General features: G+C 40.2%; 1 protein-coding gene across 1 annotated transcript in view; it reads left to right on the plus strand.

The window, feature by feature from the left end:
* LOC105569878 (cadherin-87A) overlaps positions 1–17580 on the plus strand; it is a 252472-nt gene that overhangs the window by 45242 nt on the left and 189650 nt on the right. The window lies entirely within an intron of this gene.

Here is a 17580-nt window from a genome sequence, read left to right on the forward strand (position 1 = left end):
GCGTAATCTCGGTTTAAGTCGCCACTAGAATCCCGAGCCTTCAAGGGTCGAGCGATAATACTCAAGACCAAAGAATTAAGCCGGCATGCCTGTCCCGACGCATCTCGCGTTCGTGTAGTAGCAAGGATGAAGAGTGCAGGGCTGGTTTGAGGCTGTTTTAATCGCCGCACTTTCGCAGAATCTTATTTTACAATCTCGAAACATAAAGTGCAATCGCATCAAGTCAAATTTTCTTTAGTTTCTTCGTCGCAGCGAACGTCTATCGCTAACATTCGACTACGAGTCGACGAACAATCTTATTTAAACTTTCACGTGAGATTTCACGCAATTCTTGACGATTTTAATATTAACAAATGAATTGTACGCAATATGAGCTTCGTTTCTTCGTAAAGTCAAGTGAGCCACAAAAGCGTTGTTTAAAAGGTGGAAAAGGAGGACGTAGAGGAAAGTCCTCTATTATAAGATAGGATTCTAATATGTGACGGTAGGTTTTCAACGTCGAAATTCAATCACAAATCTGTTTTCGCAACGACACGATCTACCGGTCAATTTTCCACCGAGAAGGAAACCGCTGAGGGCATTGTGGCGTATATATTTGCGTTACTAGGCATTACCAAGCATTACTAGGCATTCTTTGGGCATTAGGCCTTGCTTGGGGCATTATAAAGATAAAATAAGATAACAAGATAAAGTAATGCCCACTGGGCATTAGTTATAGGCATTGGCGTACAAGATTTTGGTCAGCGGTTTCCCCTTCGTTTTCCACTAATCAGATTTCACCTCAAGTGCACTAAATTTATGGTGGGACCGACAGATAATGCCTATCAATTTAGCGGAAACTTCGACATGTTATATTAGAAGCCTATCTCATAATAGGGGACTTTCTCTCTGAATACAATTTCTCGTGATAACTTTGTAAGCACGGCTGTGGCGTACACGGAGAAAAATAATTTACTGACACAGCAGATTTTATGCTGTTGTAGCAAAATCTGTTTGTTACTATATGGATAGCAAGAAGATTAATTGTTACGAATACTAATCGCAATTTGCTGAATATAATTTGCTGGATCGACAAATGATTTCGTTGTAAGAGAAAATTAGATTTTATGTAAATATCACATTAATTTGTTGCATTAACAATACATTTTGTCATATAAGCAAACACGATTTCTACATTAAACAATTAGTTTCCTGAAAGAATAGTTTAATTTGCTGCATAAACGAAACACATTTGTAGTATTAAACAAATTATTTTGCTAGAGAGATACTTTTATTAGCTGCATGAGCAAATTGAATTCGCAATTACAGCAACATAATTTTGTTGAATTAATGATGTACTTTCAATGAATAGCTGCATTCAGCAGAAAAAGCTGCTTTGCAACTGTTGTAAAATTAGTGAATATGGCGTATGTTCTTAATTTTGGTTGAATTTAAGAGCATACGTTAATCAGATTCACGATTTTTACAACTAATCTATAAATGTTGATGTAACTTCTTCGGGCACATCCCAACTCTCAAGCAGATCTCGAATCATTATTCATGCCTTTACTCGTAACGGAGTAACCGACAATAGTCCTGAGTACTGAGCACTCATAGAAAGCAGAGAATTGCACAAACCACAAACGCCTGAAGAACAATCCGCGTACTTCTTGCAATACCGCTTTCGCGCCAACAATAACTCAATTCTTGAATTTTATTATCAAGATAGGATGCGCTACCACGCATTACCGCAAAACTAACGTCATCGTAGCGGCAGTGCGTGTCGACCAAGCCAGCCGCATGCATTGCTATGATAGATTTGTTAAGACAGCAAATGTATTTGCTAAAAATATATTATATAGACTCAGCAAATTTATTCTATTCTTGCAACAAAACAGATTTTGCTATAACGACGAATAATAAAAGATTTTGCTATCACAGCAGAATTATTTTTTTTCGTGTACGATTGGTCCAAAGCCTCAAACCCGTCCCGTCAATAGATAATCATCATATATGGGCGTAACTGGCGCATTCCATCGCAACCTAAGCCGAAGTTTCATCGACACTCGTTAGATCGGAGTAATTTCTACTCGGCAAATCGAAATGCGCGGAATCCACCAAGTGTCGGAAGATTAGTTTCCTAGCAACCGAAATTGGAGTGGGCTTTGCGCGCCTCGCCCATTACAAGGACTTCAACCCGGCCTCGCCTTAATTACAACACATTTACGGATTAAAGACTGCGATATTTAGAAGGGCCTTGTCGACCGGCAGTCGAGTAAAGTCCGAGCTCGCGACCTAAAAGTTCATGAACTCGCTAACAAGTTCCACCGGGTCCGTTAGGAATATTTATTATTTACCGTTGCTTACATTATTTATTTGCAGGAGACATTAAAATGTCTCCCACGAATATTTTAAACCAATGTTAATCGCTGTTTATATATAATGTGTATTTATTTGCAAATCTTTCTTATTGAGCTCTTCGTGATTCAGTTACCTTTAACCGGACTTTGTGGTTTGTATTACCCGCTTAGGGTTAAGGGATGAACCCTACTGTAATCAGACACCCTTGTGAAGCAGTGCTTCCATTAATTTTGGAAACTAAGGGCATTATGGTAATGAATTTCATTGAATGAATTGAAACTTTAAGTCAGTTGTAAAAGCCAAATTAATTTATTCGCGTAAACATTTACTTTTACTTGATATATATCTTTGGCGACTCTTCTATAATAAGACGTTCCGCGACCGTACGATTCTTTAGTAGCGGAGATTATGGCGATCTTATTACGAAGAGTTTTCAGAAAGAAATTATAATATAAAAATATTAAGTACCGAGCATCTCCCGGTATACTTGCCGTCACATGAGGATTGCGGAATTTTCAAAATGTTATCAAATGGTGATTATAGAACGCTCTATATATTGATTAAAATTATGATTACGTCGGCTTTGTTACGTTATTCATTGAAGATACAAAGCTAAGCATTTTTCTTAAGAGAAAGCAGGGGACGTTGGGGACTTGTACTAAAATTTTATGCAGGGTCCGAGTAAAAAATTACGTTATCCGAACAAGCGTTAGAACAGATCGCTATCATTCGCGTTGATATGTTTCGTGGCTAATATTTCATTGCATAAAATCGAAGTGTGAATAACATTGATACATTTATGAGCTCAATTTCGTGAGCTCTGTATGCATAATAAATGAACAATGATCCAGGAAATATTATCTTAATCGCCATCCATTTTAAGGCAATACAATCTCTAATATTTTCCTATAATATTCTACCTTTTAACTTGATATCTGTGTTGATGCACAGACCCATTTCCTTAAATTAGAACATAAGATAATCACTCACCAACACGCTGTGCCGCGACGGAGTAACTGCGTTCAACCACGTAATTAAAAAAATTACGTTGAACTAGAAATACAAATATTATTGAAGTTAGAACGGCGCTTCAAAAAATTAATATGCTAGAAAAGAATTGTCGCATGCGTCGCATAATTTTATCTTTGAATATATGAATTTAAAAAATTACGCAAATTCCGAAAAATTATTTCAACTTTATACATAAATATTTAATTCTTGCAGGAATAATCTACATACTTTAAGTCTCGAGTGTGTTTCAAAAAACTTTTGACACGCATAAATATTAAATATAACAACTTGACTAAACATTTCAAATGTCTTTTGAAACGTAGAGATTTTAAGTACGCGGACACGCGTTAACTTGAATAAAAAAATTACTACGTTACACCAAAGCAAAGTAGCACGCGAAGTCCTTTGCACGGACGTGTGAAGAAAAACATGATTAATTCCGCAAGCCAAATGACGAATGAATGATAAGTTACTCACCCCAGGCTCGCGTCGCAGTCGCCCGATGCCTCCCAGGGCCGCCTCCTCCTCTCAGACTCCTTCAGCTGCACTTGCACAACACTCTCACTCGCGAGATCACAGTTAATTACACTCGCGTGCGTAGTATCACCGGATTACGACCGCACGGCACTTTCCGCGGTGTTAACCGCACTTGATTGCATCACGACGGAATAATAACGAGAGGAGAAACAAAAGGAACGCGCGAAATGAATGACGGCCCGCGTAACGGATAAAGCTCGATTGGCGCGGAAAGTTCTCGACGCATCGCCGAGATCGCGTTAAAACGCGAATCGTTTGATCGCGATTGCTGGTCAAGTACGTCGCGATTCGGACGAATAATTGAAATATTCCCTCCGATAAGTATTAATATCTGTTACACATTGATAATCGCGAGGCTCGATCCGCGATGCCAGCGCGCACTAGATCGCCGCGCGCGCCACTCGCCGGTCTACTTTTTTTTCCCCTCGGATTTCTCGCAACTAGAACTTGGACCAAGTAAGTTTGAATGAGCCGCGCGGAATGAATGAGAGAGAGAGTGCGTACATCGATACTCTCGATCGGTCGCGACGATCGATAGCGGTAGAGAAGAGTAGAGAGAAGACAAGATGGTGGTAGAGCGACGACTGTGGACCGGCGTGAGAGAACGTGTGCACCACACAAGTTCTAGCATCGTGGACACAGGCCTTACCACTCGCGATCGAGTTTCGAAAGATAACGCGAAGGCATCGTGGAGCGGTACGTGCTACCGGCGCGAGCTTTGCCGAGCGAATGATAACGAGCGCGCGGTGATCCAGTAAGTACGCATTGTTTTTGCGCGCGTCCTCGCCCAACACGTAATTCAACCAAGCGCTCGTAAACAATTCCTGGAATTCGCTCGACGCCCCCAAAAAACGTAAACAAAGACACGGCGTAGCGAGGCCCGCCGGAGCCTTCGCATTATCATTCAGGGTCAATTCGAGTAACCGAACGGAACTGACACAGCTGCTCCCCGCATATCTTCGCAGTGCTGTTTGAGTCGCGATCGCGGCGAGTACTACGAGGCATTTAACGTACGTCTCGCGCGAACAATTAGCGATTTACGGCCCGCGGTCTAAGTGATTCTCTCGCTAACGATAGTGATCTGTCGAATATAAATTGAACTACGATTCTGTTCTCGCTTGAAGCTAAGCGAGGTTGGAAAAACCAGGGGGCAATTCTGTATCTTACAACAATGTCTTCTTCTTCCTCCTCGTGTGTTGGGCTTAAATCCTGTTTTATCCAGTTCTCGTTCTGGTACTTTGAGCATGATTTCACTTCATCTTCGGTAGGCTGCTAAACTTCGCCGGAGGAAATCTCCCATCTGGAGGACTGTACTCCTAAAGAGGTATGCGTGGCAAGATGCTCTCGGTGGTTGCCACTTCCCTTCGGGAGATTCCGAAAAATACCAGCGGTGTCCGTGGATTTGTACTCGAATCTTTTCGTTCATTTGGTTACTAAGCGCACATTTCTCTGCGCCGCACTCGCCACAACAATGTGAAAATAAATGCTAAAAGTGAGCGGTTTTGTCTCTTTCCGAGAGAACGGTTAGAAGAGACATAGCTACTCGCTTTTGTCACTATAGTGTAAGATACAGAATTGAGCCCCTTAGGCCCGGTTTCACCAACGTTGCTTAACTTCGAGCTTAGCTTAATTCGTCCTTTGTCTCTTTCCAACTGTTACTCTAGAAAGAGACAAACATGAATTGAACTAAGATTAAAATTGAGCGACGTTTGGTGAAACCGGCCCTTAATCGCTCGGCGACTAATTGCGAGACGTTGCCGAGAACCGCGCGACGACACCCTCCTCGCGTCGGTCCTTTCATCGCGACGTGATAAGATGTGCGTCGGGTGTGCCGTGCAAAGTGTCGCGCAATCGTAATTGGCAGTGTTCTCGCGAGTGTAAGAGAGAGCGTGCATGGCGAAGCAGCGAGGGAAGCTGAGAGGAGGAGGCGGCTTGGGAGGCATCGGGCGACGGCGGAGCAACGACAGGTACTTTATCATTCGTTAATTATTTACTATCTTATTAATTCCTTAGAGCCCGCCTCTGTAATATTACGTTTGTCGACTACTAACTTAAAATTCTACCTCCGTAATATCACGAGCTCGATTCTATATCTTTAGTTTCTTATTAAACGACAAGTGTTTCTTTCCGAAAAATAGTTTTTGACACAATATTGTCTTAAACATCTGTGCGGTGGAATAAAGAAATGGAAAAGGCATTTTATCTTGGCATGTTTTTCTAACGTTTAATGGCCTTTTAAGGGGTTACTTGTTTTTCTCCGTGGCAATCACGTATGATATACCGCGTACAAAATATTTCCGAGTTTATTTTAAGAACTGTTCGCTCAAACAGAAAATCAAACATTTGTAATATTTTCAAACCGTGTAATTATACCGCGTGTAATATATTACACATAGTTTTTTTCCGACATGTATTTAAAGTTTCTGATTATTTTCACTGTTATGTGAGAAGCGTTAATTATTAAATTGGCATATTTTTTAAACGAAAGATTTCTGTTGGCTATTATTATATTACATTTAATATGCATGATATTTACTTTTCGAGATATTATGTTGGGTTTTGCGTTATAATGCAAATATATTTTTGTTAGTTCAACATAGTTTGCATTACGCTCCGCGGCTGTGCGTCATGTGGGTGAATCTTAATTTATTTTAATTTTAATGTGTGTGTGTGTGTGTGTGTATGTGTGTGTGTGAGAGAGAGAAAGAGAGAGACAGAGAGATAATGGATTTGTAAAAATATTATCAGATATGCGTGATATGTATATGCAAACGCACGTATTAACTCTTTCATAACCAGACCCATAGCAAAAATTTTCGGATTAAATGCTATTATTCTTCAATGTATCATAAAATCGGATCAATATAGCGCCAATCATACTTATTATAGAGAAAGGAATATTTTAATCTTAAATGAAAAATTCTAAAATCTAGAATAAAATGATAGTCTTTTGTTGAATATCGTGGTGCCAACTTCGTACGTTGCAAGATGGAGGGAAAATTTATTCTAAACGCAAGAATATATAAATTACTCCTGTAGTATACTCAATATAGTAAGTCAATCTTTTTTAATTCGATAGAGGAGAATAAGAATTATTGATTTTATTTTGATATTGTCTTACTTTTCTATTAAATGAGGTTGTGAGAAATATAAATGCGTCAAGAATACTTTTTGTCTCGGTAACAGAAATCCTTTCTGACGGTGCGCTGGGAAACATATAAGTCCTATTTAAAGACTCAATGGTTTAGCATGCATTCTATTACTGTAAAAACATTATATTAGCAAAAAAACTTGAAGACACAAGTTGAGAAATAGTGGGAGGGAGTAAATTTAGGTTTTCTAATTTTTAATTTGCACAAGACGCTTTTATTATATGATAGTTTTAAATATCCTAAATAAATTAAATCTCAAATTAGACCGATAGTTTAGTGTAATTTTAGATTTACGATTCTTTATCGGATTGCAAGTTTAAAAAGCATAATTAATCGGTTTGCCTTGGTCGGCCTCTGAGTGATATGGGGATCGCATAGGAATACATACAGTTAAATAACCGTAAACCGCTTTTGGAAACTGCGCTGCGTATGGAAATATGATAATTACGTCCTGCAGATCGCAACAGTTATTCGAGGACTCAACTAATTGTAAGTTCGCGGAGAGGTCGTCGACGAGGCGAGCATTTATTCGCGGTTTGCGAGGGTGAGAGCGGCTCGCGGAATGGCTCATAACATCGGGCGGTGACAGTTAGTTAAAAGCGCATTTCCTCGCTCCCAGCGAAATTCTCGTCACGCGACCGTTGGCGTCGCAGTCGGAACTAACAGATGTAACACGTGCAAAAGCGCTTCGTCCCCGCGGCTTCGTTGCATTTGCGAGCGGCTCGCGGGCTGCTTGAGAAATCGCCGCGCGCGTTTTGTAAAATTTTCCCCCGCAATCCCGAGATCACGAGAAATTTCCACCCGAGATTCCTCATCGCGCGCAAGCTCGTGCTAACAACCTTTGAGAAAGGTTTTTTTCCATTTGAAAACAGCACTTGATTGGATTATGCTGATAAAACCGGGAATTTAATTTGTAAAAATGGCTTAACCGTGTAACGAACATTTTTCAATTCCAACTGACTGATAATAAAGTTGGTTATTATAGAAACTGAAACTTTGAAGGAGGGAGCTATTTTCGTTCACCAATAGGTTCCCAGGTTCACAAATCGATGATCTAATCGATATCGATCATAATTTTTCGGACCGTTTGATTCGATGGCGACTATAGATTCTTCATTGATTTCGTAAGAAGATCCGCACAGTTGAAAAATTTGTGTTTTCTTGTTAAGAAAAATGCCGGTTAAAATTTTTGTGTTAAATGTTCAGCACATTCATGTGTTAATTTAACATATTGCTCTTGTGTTAATTGACCTCAAATAAAAAATTATTAAAATAACTGAAAAGAAATGTTAAAACAACACAATGTGTACTTATTTAATATAATCTTACACAATACATATTATATGTTCTATATTATTAGTAACAAGATTTATCTGCTGAAATTTACGGAATAAAATGTTGATCTTATTCTGTATAATATAAGTGAAAGTGATTTCGAACCGTCGTTTAACTTATTACATCTGTAAAATGTAAAAATTACAGTTTTTAAAATACATTTTGTCATTAAAAATATGTTAATTTTACACAAAATTGATTTCAAATTATTTTGAGATTTGCATTTATTTCGTGTTAAAATATTAACAGAGTATTAGTGTGATCATTTAACATATCCATATTATGTTAAATTAACACAAAAATTTATGCTGTGGGCTGTTTGGAACATGTGATATCTGTTAAATTTAACACAAACTTTTCAACTGCGTGGAGATGTTGATTCGACTTCAATATGATATCAATCGAAATATGACTAGATCGTGGACATCTACAGAATATTTTCCAGATGCAATATAATCTTCTAAATGTCAACTTAGTTATTGATTTGCACATGATCTCATTTGATTTCAACATGATATTCACACGATTCTTCATCGATTTGTGAACTCGGGCTATCTTGATAACTGCAATTGAAGAAGCTATTTTTCAACGACGCAACGCACGGAGTGAGTGAGAGAGAGAGAGAGAGAGAGAGAGAGAGAGAGAGAGAGAGAGAGAGAGAGAGAGAGAGAGAGAGAGAAATGCAAGACATAATATATCTTTCTTTAAGAATACGGTATTCAAATTGCATCTTTATTTTGACGGGAAGTTCTAAAGATAATGTTTCTCATCGTGTGATATTACATTACGGATGTGCCGGGGAATATTTCTTTTACACGTCAACAGCTCACACTTTTATTCTTGAAGAATTCTGTCTGGCAAAGCTTCAACATCATTTTGCTTGAGTTAATTCAAAATTTTCCCGTGGCTGGTGTCGTTCGTGCGAGAGTTAATAAGCTAATTAATCTCTTAAATTTTTTAATAATATTAATACAGTCCTTATAATAGTTCCCCAATTTTTCTTCCGTTGTTCAATTTGCGGATTACACGAGTGAGTGAAATCACGTTCACGGTAATATACTGAAGAACGAAAGTATTAGTCTCGGAGAAAGATGTAAAATTAGAGAACCGATATTAATTACGGAATATATATATTTCACTTAATTTATTTCGGAAAACGCGCGACGGAAAACTGCCGGGAAATGTCGCACGTAAGAAAAGGGCGGCTCGGTTGGTTTGCGAGTCTTAGAAAGGCGGAAGGGTTGTTCTCCCGGCGCGGTGGAAGATTTGTTTAGGGTCTGTAGGGGCGGCAAAGGGTGGGTGGGGCGGTTGGTTAGCCGGGGGAGGCTTAAACGGCGAGCAGCATCGGGCGGTGACGGCTAGTTAAGCGCATTTCCCTCGGAGAAGGGAAGTTCTCTGGTGCGAGAACATGTCGTAGAGAACATCTGCTGCCCTGCCTAAAGAGGGAACTCCGACTCTTGCGCGCGTCCGGAAGTGACAGAAATCGCCGTTAAAATCTGCTCTTTGCGACGGCCTGCTGTTCTCGTTCTCGTCATCCTTCTTTCCCGGCGATCACTGACCTCCTCGCTCCATCGGCCCAAGTTCCTCGCACCTCGTAAAATGGTAATGATGTAATCCAGCTTTGTGCACTCATGGTTCTTCATGGTTCAGGCCGTTCGGAGAAAAAAATCTTAACGTAATCTTAAATTTATTGAACCCTTAAATTCAGGCATCACGTTTTTTATTGCACGTGGCAAGATATTTGCTCTAAAAAGTGCTTATGCTTTCATTTCTTTTATTAAATATCTAATCTCTCGTCGGAGAAAACGAGAATATATAATTAAACGTTGCGGATAAAAGTTTCATTGTAATAGAAAAATCTCAGATTTCTTAGGTTAATTCTTTAAACGCATGCAAGTTTTATCGGGTATAAAATATTTCATTTCCGCGGAACAAATTTAAGATTATATCTACTCAATTATTTAGGGATGTCTGGCGGACATAAATATAAATGAACGTTCTGGGAGGAAATAACGACGAGAAAGTTTAGCGAACTTTTAGACATACGCCTAGCTGTGATTTTTCTTGTACGTAGAATTTAGCCTCTACGTGGCAAAGCTAACAATTCTGTATCTAGTATTACGTATTCAGTCTTCTATCAAATGTCCTGGGATAGAATATAATTAAGAGGGGAAACGTTCAAAGAGAGTTTTAACGTAATGGAAATATCCTTTGGTTTGGCGGACCTCAGTTTGCGTTTCTACATTTAAAACCAGTGGGAGTAATTAAATTCTCCTCGGGAGATTGTTACACGCTGCATATTATGCTGGTTATTTGATCGTTCTTAAACGAGAGTTGTAACGATTATAAGGGAAATTCTCATGCTATCTTTTGCGAAACTTTCTTATTTCGTCGCGTCGTTCGTTTTAATTTTGCAGACAGGGTGACATAATTGGGAGAGAAAAAGGAAGATTTCTTTTTTTTAATTATTGTCGGAAATCTAGTTGCATACTTTTGTGCGAAATATTAAGAAGAAGAAGAAGGAGAGAGAGAGAGAGAGAGAGAGAGAGAGAGAGAGAGAGAGAGAGAGAGAGAGAGAGAGAGAGAGAGAAAAGTATCTTCTACGATCATTAATTCTCCGTCAATCTATACCGATAAATATAGTTTTGCGTAATTAAATGTTTCGAAACCATAGTGACAGTTGCAAACAAGTCTTTTCAGTTAAAATTATTGATAATTTATTTAAATGGGTAATCTCGCCCACCACAGCAGGTTCTGGTTGGAGGATATTCGTAGTTTGACTATAACTTTTGATCCCATCGCTAGTTTACACTGTCGCGATTTGCACAAAGAGCACATCTGACCATCGATCATGTCCACCTGTCGCCGTAACGTGAAAAATACACCACCATCCTTTCGCAATCACGTCGGCAAATATATTTTCAGCAGCTACATGTCGTTCAATGCTGAATCCGAAAATCGAATGCGGGTATACAAATACATGATTTTAGCGACATTCGTTGATAAAAATCGACCCTTCTTGTTGTATGCTCGTCGAATTAATATTTTCTTCAAGAAATTTTCAATGTTAAATTAACATAAATTGCTCGCGCCTCGCACTTGATACCTTCTTGAACCTGTTTCTTCTTCTTATTATGTTTCTACCCTCAAGCCTAATCTATTATACAATGTGCTCTCTACATCTAGAAAAATTCTATTTTATGTAAACAAATCGAAACGCTTAAAAAATTTGTCGACAATGTACGCTTGTACAGTGTATAATATACAATTTATCCACTTGCGCAAATTTTTTAAGCGTATTTATTGACTACAAAATAGAATGTTTTTAGACGTAAAGAGCACATTGTAGATTAGGCTTTATATCCACGCCGATCGTAATACAAAGTGCATTTTGCACATTGAAAATGATATTTAATATTTTCATAACTACGAAACTTTTCTATTGAAGCACCGTTGTCGGTACTTTAATTTTAATTATATTATTAAGTGAAAAATGTAATAAATAGTACAAAATGACGCACGAGTAAAACTATTATGACTTTTAACATCGCCATTCAACTTGTGCAAATTTTAATTTATCGCGTACGAAAGATAGAACGCTGATTATCGATAACCCATTGTGTACGCTGACGTAATACGAGTCCATAATATTAATTATTATTACGTCACGATGTCCTTCATCTTTGCAGCCTGTAATCACAGCTTAGCGAATTGAATGGCGAATAAAATTGTCGCTTTGCATTGTATATGAAGAGAGAAAGAGAGAGAGAGAGGGCGCGCGCGAGAGAGAGGGAGAGAGTCTTCGCAACTAATAATAATGTTTGAGCTTCGGCGGTAACAATATCGATATAATAGGGTCTCCCGGGAGTAATCGATTCGATTTTCCGTGGATAATAATCGAGGAGCGGTCGGAACGAGGGATAGGCTTTATTTATGGCCGCCCCAATGGCGGTACAGCGGATAACAATGGTGTGCCATAGCTGTACGGTGGCCTTTATAATAATTCAGGGATCGACGTAATATTGTCAGCATACAAATTTCGAATTCAGCATTGATATCGCGGCCAATTGTATCGGCTTTGCAATATACATAAGGAACACATATACATACGCGCAAGGTGTCCGGGTTGCGCCCAACTATTCGTCGCACTCGTAATTACGGCGAGATAATTTTGCGGCGGTATATTTTCGAGACTAAAGAGTTAGAACAAGATCGGCCCCATTCTTTTCGCATTCGATTTTGGTCACAAAGTAGATACCAAACCAAAGGTCTCGTCAAGCTGATTACAGATACGTATGTCAGTCTCAGAGTGTACCTATTTAACGTTGTAGAGATATCGGGTCCCAAAGGTTCCATTCTATTCCAAACAAATGGTTGGTATCTGCCCAGGCGGCTTCATCGCTTACGTCCTGGGAATTTTTGGAGCCCGATATCTCTGGAGCTTTAAATAGGTACACTCTGAGACTGACATCTGCGATCATCTTGACGAGACGTTTGGTAGCTACTTTGTGACCAAAATCGAATGCTAAAAGAACGGGGCCATTTGCCTACGGACGCTTGTTCTCACCCTTTAAATTTTGGTATATTTCCTCGCTTCTGACGTCACCGATGCGCAGGTACGTACTCTGGGAAAAAAAGACAGTTAGCAACCCCATTTTAGGCCCATAATTAGCAATCAAATTATTTGGATTGTTCGTAACTCTACTCTGGGAAAAACTTTGACCGGTTTTTTTTGTAGTTAAGCAACTTAACATTTCGGTTAGTACGTCTTAAGTGAAAATTATCTTTGCGTTACTGAATATCGACAGAATTAAATGAGAGAATTTATTAGTATTACTTAAAAATCTTGGATATAGATAGAATAGCTAATTGCGATTTTTAGTTACGCGGGGTAAAATTCGTAAAAGATTAGAGTTACGAACAAACCAAATAATTCGATTACTAATTGCGGGCCCCAAAATGGGATGCTAACTGTCTTTTTCTTCCCAGAGTAGCTAAAGCGACGATCGTGTGCTACCTTAAAAGCAAATTTTCCGTTGTACGTTCGAGGGAGGAGATGCTGGAAGATATTGTCTGGGCCGAGTATCATCCAGGATTTCCATCTTCCCCGGTGATTGCTCATACCTTATGAAACACGTCGCAGGCATTCTCCCGTGTAATACTTTTTACGCCTTACTGCAAAGAGACAGCCTTGTCTTCGTTCGCGAGACACGCGGGTGCCAGCCGCGAAAATCGCCCGCTATTTAGCGACTTGTCGCGCGACGCGATCGTACGGTCGTTGGCGATAAATGCCGAATTAGTAAAATTACGCGTGAGCGAGCGTGTATTTTTCATCCGTTCCATTGTCGCGGCGCACGCAGCAGGGTGGCTCGCCGTTCGCGTGGTACGTTTTTTCATGCGAGATTTTTTTGACGGGTCCGAGGTCGACTTTTTGTCACGGAAATATGACGGGAGTATTTGCATGTTTACCAAATTTTTTTGATTTATAAATTTAATTTATGGCGGGTTAATTCCATTTCTTTATTACGTTTTTCACACCGGCGCATGTATCGCGGCGCGATCGTGTACGCGAAATGGTGAAATTTAAAAGGATATAAATGTAAGGAAATTAATTTTTCGGATTTATCGAGGAATCTGCTATTGAAAAAGATTTTCGATATTAACGAGACTTTCCCATATTTTATTTGGTCCGATTCTATTTATTTCAACGCCAGGTTGATATTATTAATAAACGCGGATTCTGCATATCGCGAAAAGTAGATTCTGCTGCATAAAATTTGGATAAAGCATGAAAAATTCCGTTTAATTCGCATTTATTAAAGCGCTAATCGAACGAAGGACTCCGCGTTGCATTCGCGTGACATTTATTATACAACACGGGAATTAGTTTGCTCGCTTAATATGATAAAACGGCATTCGCGCGTTAAGCGATATGAAATGTAAACGATCCGTATTTGGCAAGCGCAATCAATTTTCGCAACAGTTAAATTCTGCAATAATTGACGAATGTATTTGCCAGGTCAGAATATGTCGCGTGTCATGTATCACAAGTCTGTCCGAATGCTATGCGCGGTTTGTTATCAAGATTTCCATTCATCGCTGACCAATTGATCCGTTAAACACCAACGTATAGTTCATCACACTCGTGGGAAATAACGGCGGTGCGATTACGAGCCAAAACTTGTCACACGTTCTTCATTTTTTCGACAGCAAACATTTTCCATTCGTATGAGTTGTTTTCCCAAGGAATTGCACTCGACTGTCGAGAAAAGTATCTCGCGGATAATATCGCGAGTATCTGATTTGGCTGAAGACAGCGACGGGAACGAAAATGATTCGTTAAACTGAAAACATGAGGAGCCCAATGTTTCGAGCGCCGCACGGAATTCAATTTTAACGTATTCCAAATCCGAGCTCGCGCAGCGCTCGGCAGCGCGACGAGATCCGAGTTTTCAATCACCGATCATTCAAAGCTTTAAGTGTAAATTAATTCGATTTTCCGCTTTTCATTGTGTCCGCTGTAGCCTGAGGAATCGATGCGACCGGTGATATATTTTACCGGGGACGGCGGGAACGCGAAATACGTCAGGCATAAGCTCGAAACGTCCCGCCGCGCCGGACGTGATTTTTACGGTGGAATTGCAACGCTATCGATCGACGCGGGCGATATATATTAAATGTATGCGAATCGGCCGGATTTCTGTTCCACTTGGTCTATAATAAAATTCACAAATGTTTACAGATGCCCATTAAAATTCGCGCAATTTGCGGGCGCGCCGCGCGCCGGCCGCGATAGTGCGATTTTTATCGTCGCCGGTATCGATTCTCGCGGGCCGTGATTTACGGGCCGTTTTTTAAGCGCAGCGCCCGATGCATCATCGCGCGGTTGACGGGCACGTTTTATGGCCACGATTATTTATTATAATAAAACGCGTAATCCGCCGGCGACCAATATGTCGTCTCGTGCGAGCTTCGCGCGCGTCTCGACGATGGTCTCATGAATATTAACGCGCGTCGCGAATACACCGTTACTCGAGTTCCCCCGGTTGTTGGGTTGTAATGTTCATAATCAAGAAATTACATTCTTACGTCACGAGGTATCAATTTAAGACGATGAACATGTAGCCGAGTCGCGAAAGTAAACGCGCCGTTTGCATAAGAAGAAAAAAAACGAGAACATTAAGGGAATCCTTCAGCCATCTGTTTTACCGACTCAGTCAAATATAGTTATTGCGCTCGTAATTCTTTTTATTAGCTTTTCCTCACTATCTGCATTAATCATCCGGACGAGAAGCGAGGGAATCACGAGAAAATAATCCGCCGGTAATTTTTGCGACTTATCATTATCTGTTGCGACAGAGAAATTATTTGATTTGCCGCTAATTATTTACGTGACGCATCGCGGGTCGTTTCTAATTTCCCACAATTGTCCACGAATCAACGTGACCGGCGATAGTACCTTGTATTTTATTTCTCCTTCTTACTCTCGGCTCGTGGAAAGTAACCGTCAGTTTTTCGAGGGACGTTAAATAAGTAATTAAGGTAAATGAAGATGAAGTGTAGTACAATAGAAAAGATTATATGGCGAGGTGACTGTCGAGCGTGACGGACGGGCGGTCGTTAAATGAGCGGGGCGTCGCGTGGCGACGGGGGACGAGGAGACGGCATCCGTCGTAATGGATGCAATTAAAAGGCGCAGCGGGCTGCTGAGAGACCGACAAAGTCTACACGGCGACGTCGCCGGTCCTCAATCGAGTTCTCTCACTTTGAGAGATTTTCGGGAGTCTCTAGGAGCTGGGATGGTGGCTTACCGCCGCCCGACAGGACGGCGTCGACGTCGACGTCGACGTCGTCGTCGTCGTCGTAGTCGTCGAGCGTCGTGGTAGAGTGCATCTTCTCTCGCGCCGGCTGCCGGATCGATTCTCGCGTCTCTCCTCGCGAGAACGGGGTGCAGCAGCAGCAAGGGGGATTGGGGGGATTGGGAGGGATTGGTGAGGCTGCGAGAAAAGGAGAGGAAAACGATCGCTGAAGACCTTTTCTCACTATCGCGCGTTTGCCGACGAGACGCCGGATGCTGTGACGTTTACGCGCAACAACAACCGCCATCACGGAACCGAGTAACTTTGCGCCGCGATAAAGGCAGGCTTCGCGTACCAGAGTCGATGCGCGGGAAGGCAATTGATGAGGTTAATTACACTGACAAAAAAATTTTTTTTAACTAAGTAAATAGATTTACTTAAAATTATATATAGCGTCTGGCTCTTATTGCCTCTTTACATTGCGTTCTTTTAATCAATGTTTTATACAAGAGCCTTAGGGGAAGAAAACATTATTGTTTTATTACGTTAAAATTAATTTTTTTACTGCAGTTAAAGAAATGCATGTTTTAATTTGTTTATTATTTCTTAAATTTAAGATAATAAGCTATTAGGAGCCACCTAATGAATAATTTTCGTGAGTAAAGTAATATTTTCTTGGATTAAGATATTTCTTTTATCAGTGTAGATATCACTACGTTTTTAATGTAATGCAAAGTTATCTCCGCGCGATAAATTGTTATTCACGATGTTCTGACAGTGGAATTAATTTTTTTTCCCCTCGAAAATTACGACGACTCCTTCTGTTCTTATGCCGCAATTTTCTTTGCTACAGTTGTCTCGGAAACCGCGCATCTTTCGAAAATCGCTTATTCGCCCTTTCCGATGCGGTGCCGTCGCGTGCAGAAGTTCATGCATCTATTTGTCTCGCCGCCCCCGCACTTTGCGGAAGTTTATGCTTGAGAGTCGAGCATACTTTTTCCTCGAGCTTTTATTTCACCCTCTATCCACCTTTCGTATTTCGGCGGATACGCAGACAGGCGGGGGGGTGTTCTCTCGTAATTGAAGTAGCACCGAGAGGTTGCTCTCGAAAAACTTTAAAAAGAAAAACGATACGCAATTCTAAATGATATCGGATATCTAAATAGGATTGCTATTATATAAATAACATTCTACGATATTTTAAAAATGCAGCACGCTTTCAAGCTGTTAAATTTTGAACTACAGTTTATTAAAAGCTCCACATGCTTTTAGCCAATGCGGTAGGCAGGTTATGCTAAAAGGGCCGCCATTCCATTACTAACAATTAAAAAATGTATACGAAAATGGATCCAAATGAATATTTTATTCTTGGATTGTGAATATATTCTCTCTCTCTCCCTCCCCCC

The sequence above is a fragment of the Vollenhovia emeryi genome, unplaced genomic scaffold, assembly GCF_000949405.1.
Source record: "Vollenhovia emeryi isolate VEMERY1.0 unplaced genomic scaffold, V.emery_V1.0 DF939122.1, whole genome shotgun sequence".
In the NCBI taxonomy this organism is placed as follows: Eukaryota; Metazoa; Arthropoda; class Insecta; order Hymenoptera; family Formicidae; genus Vollenhovia; species Vollenhovia emeryi.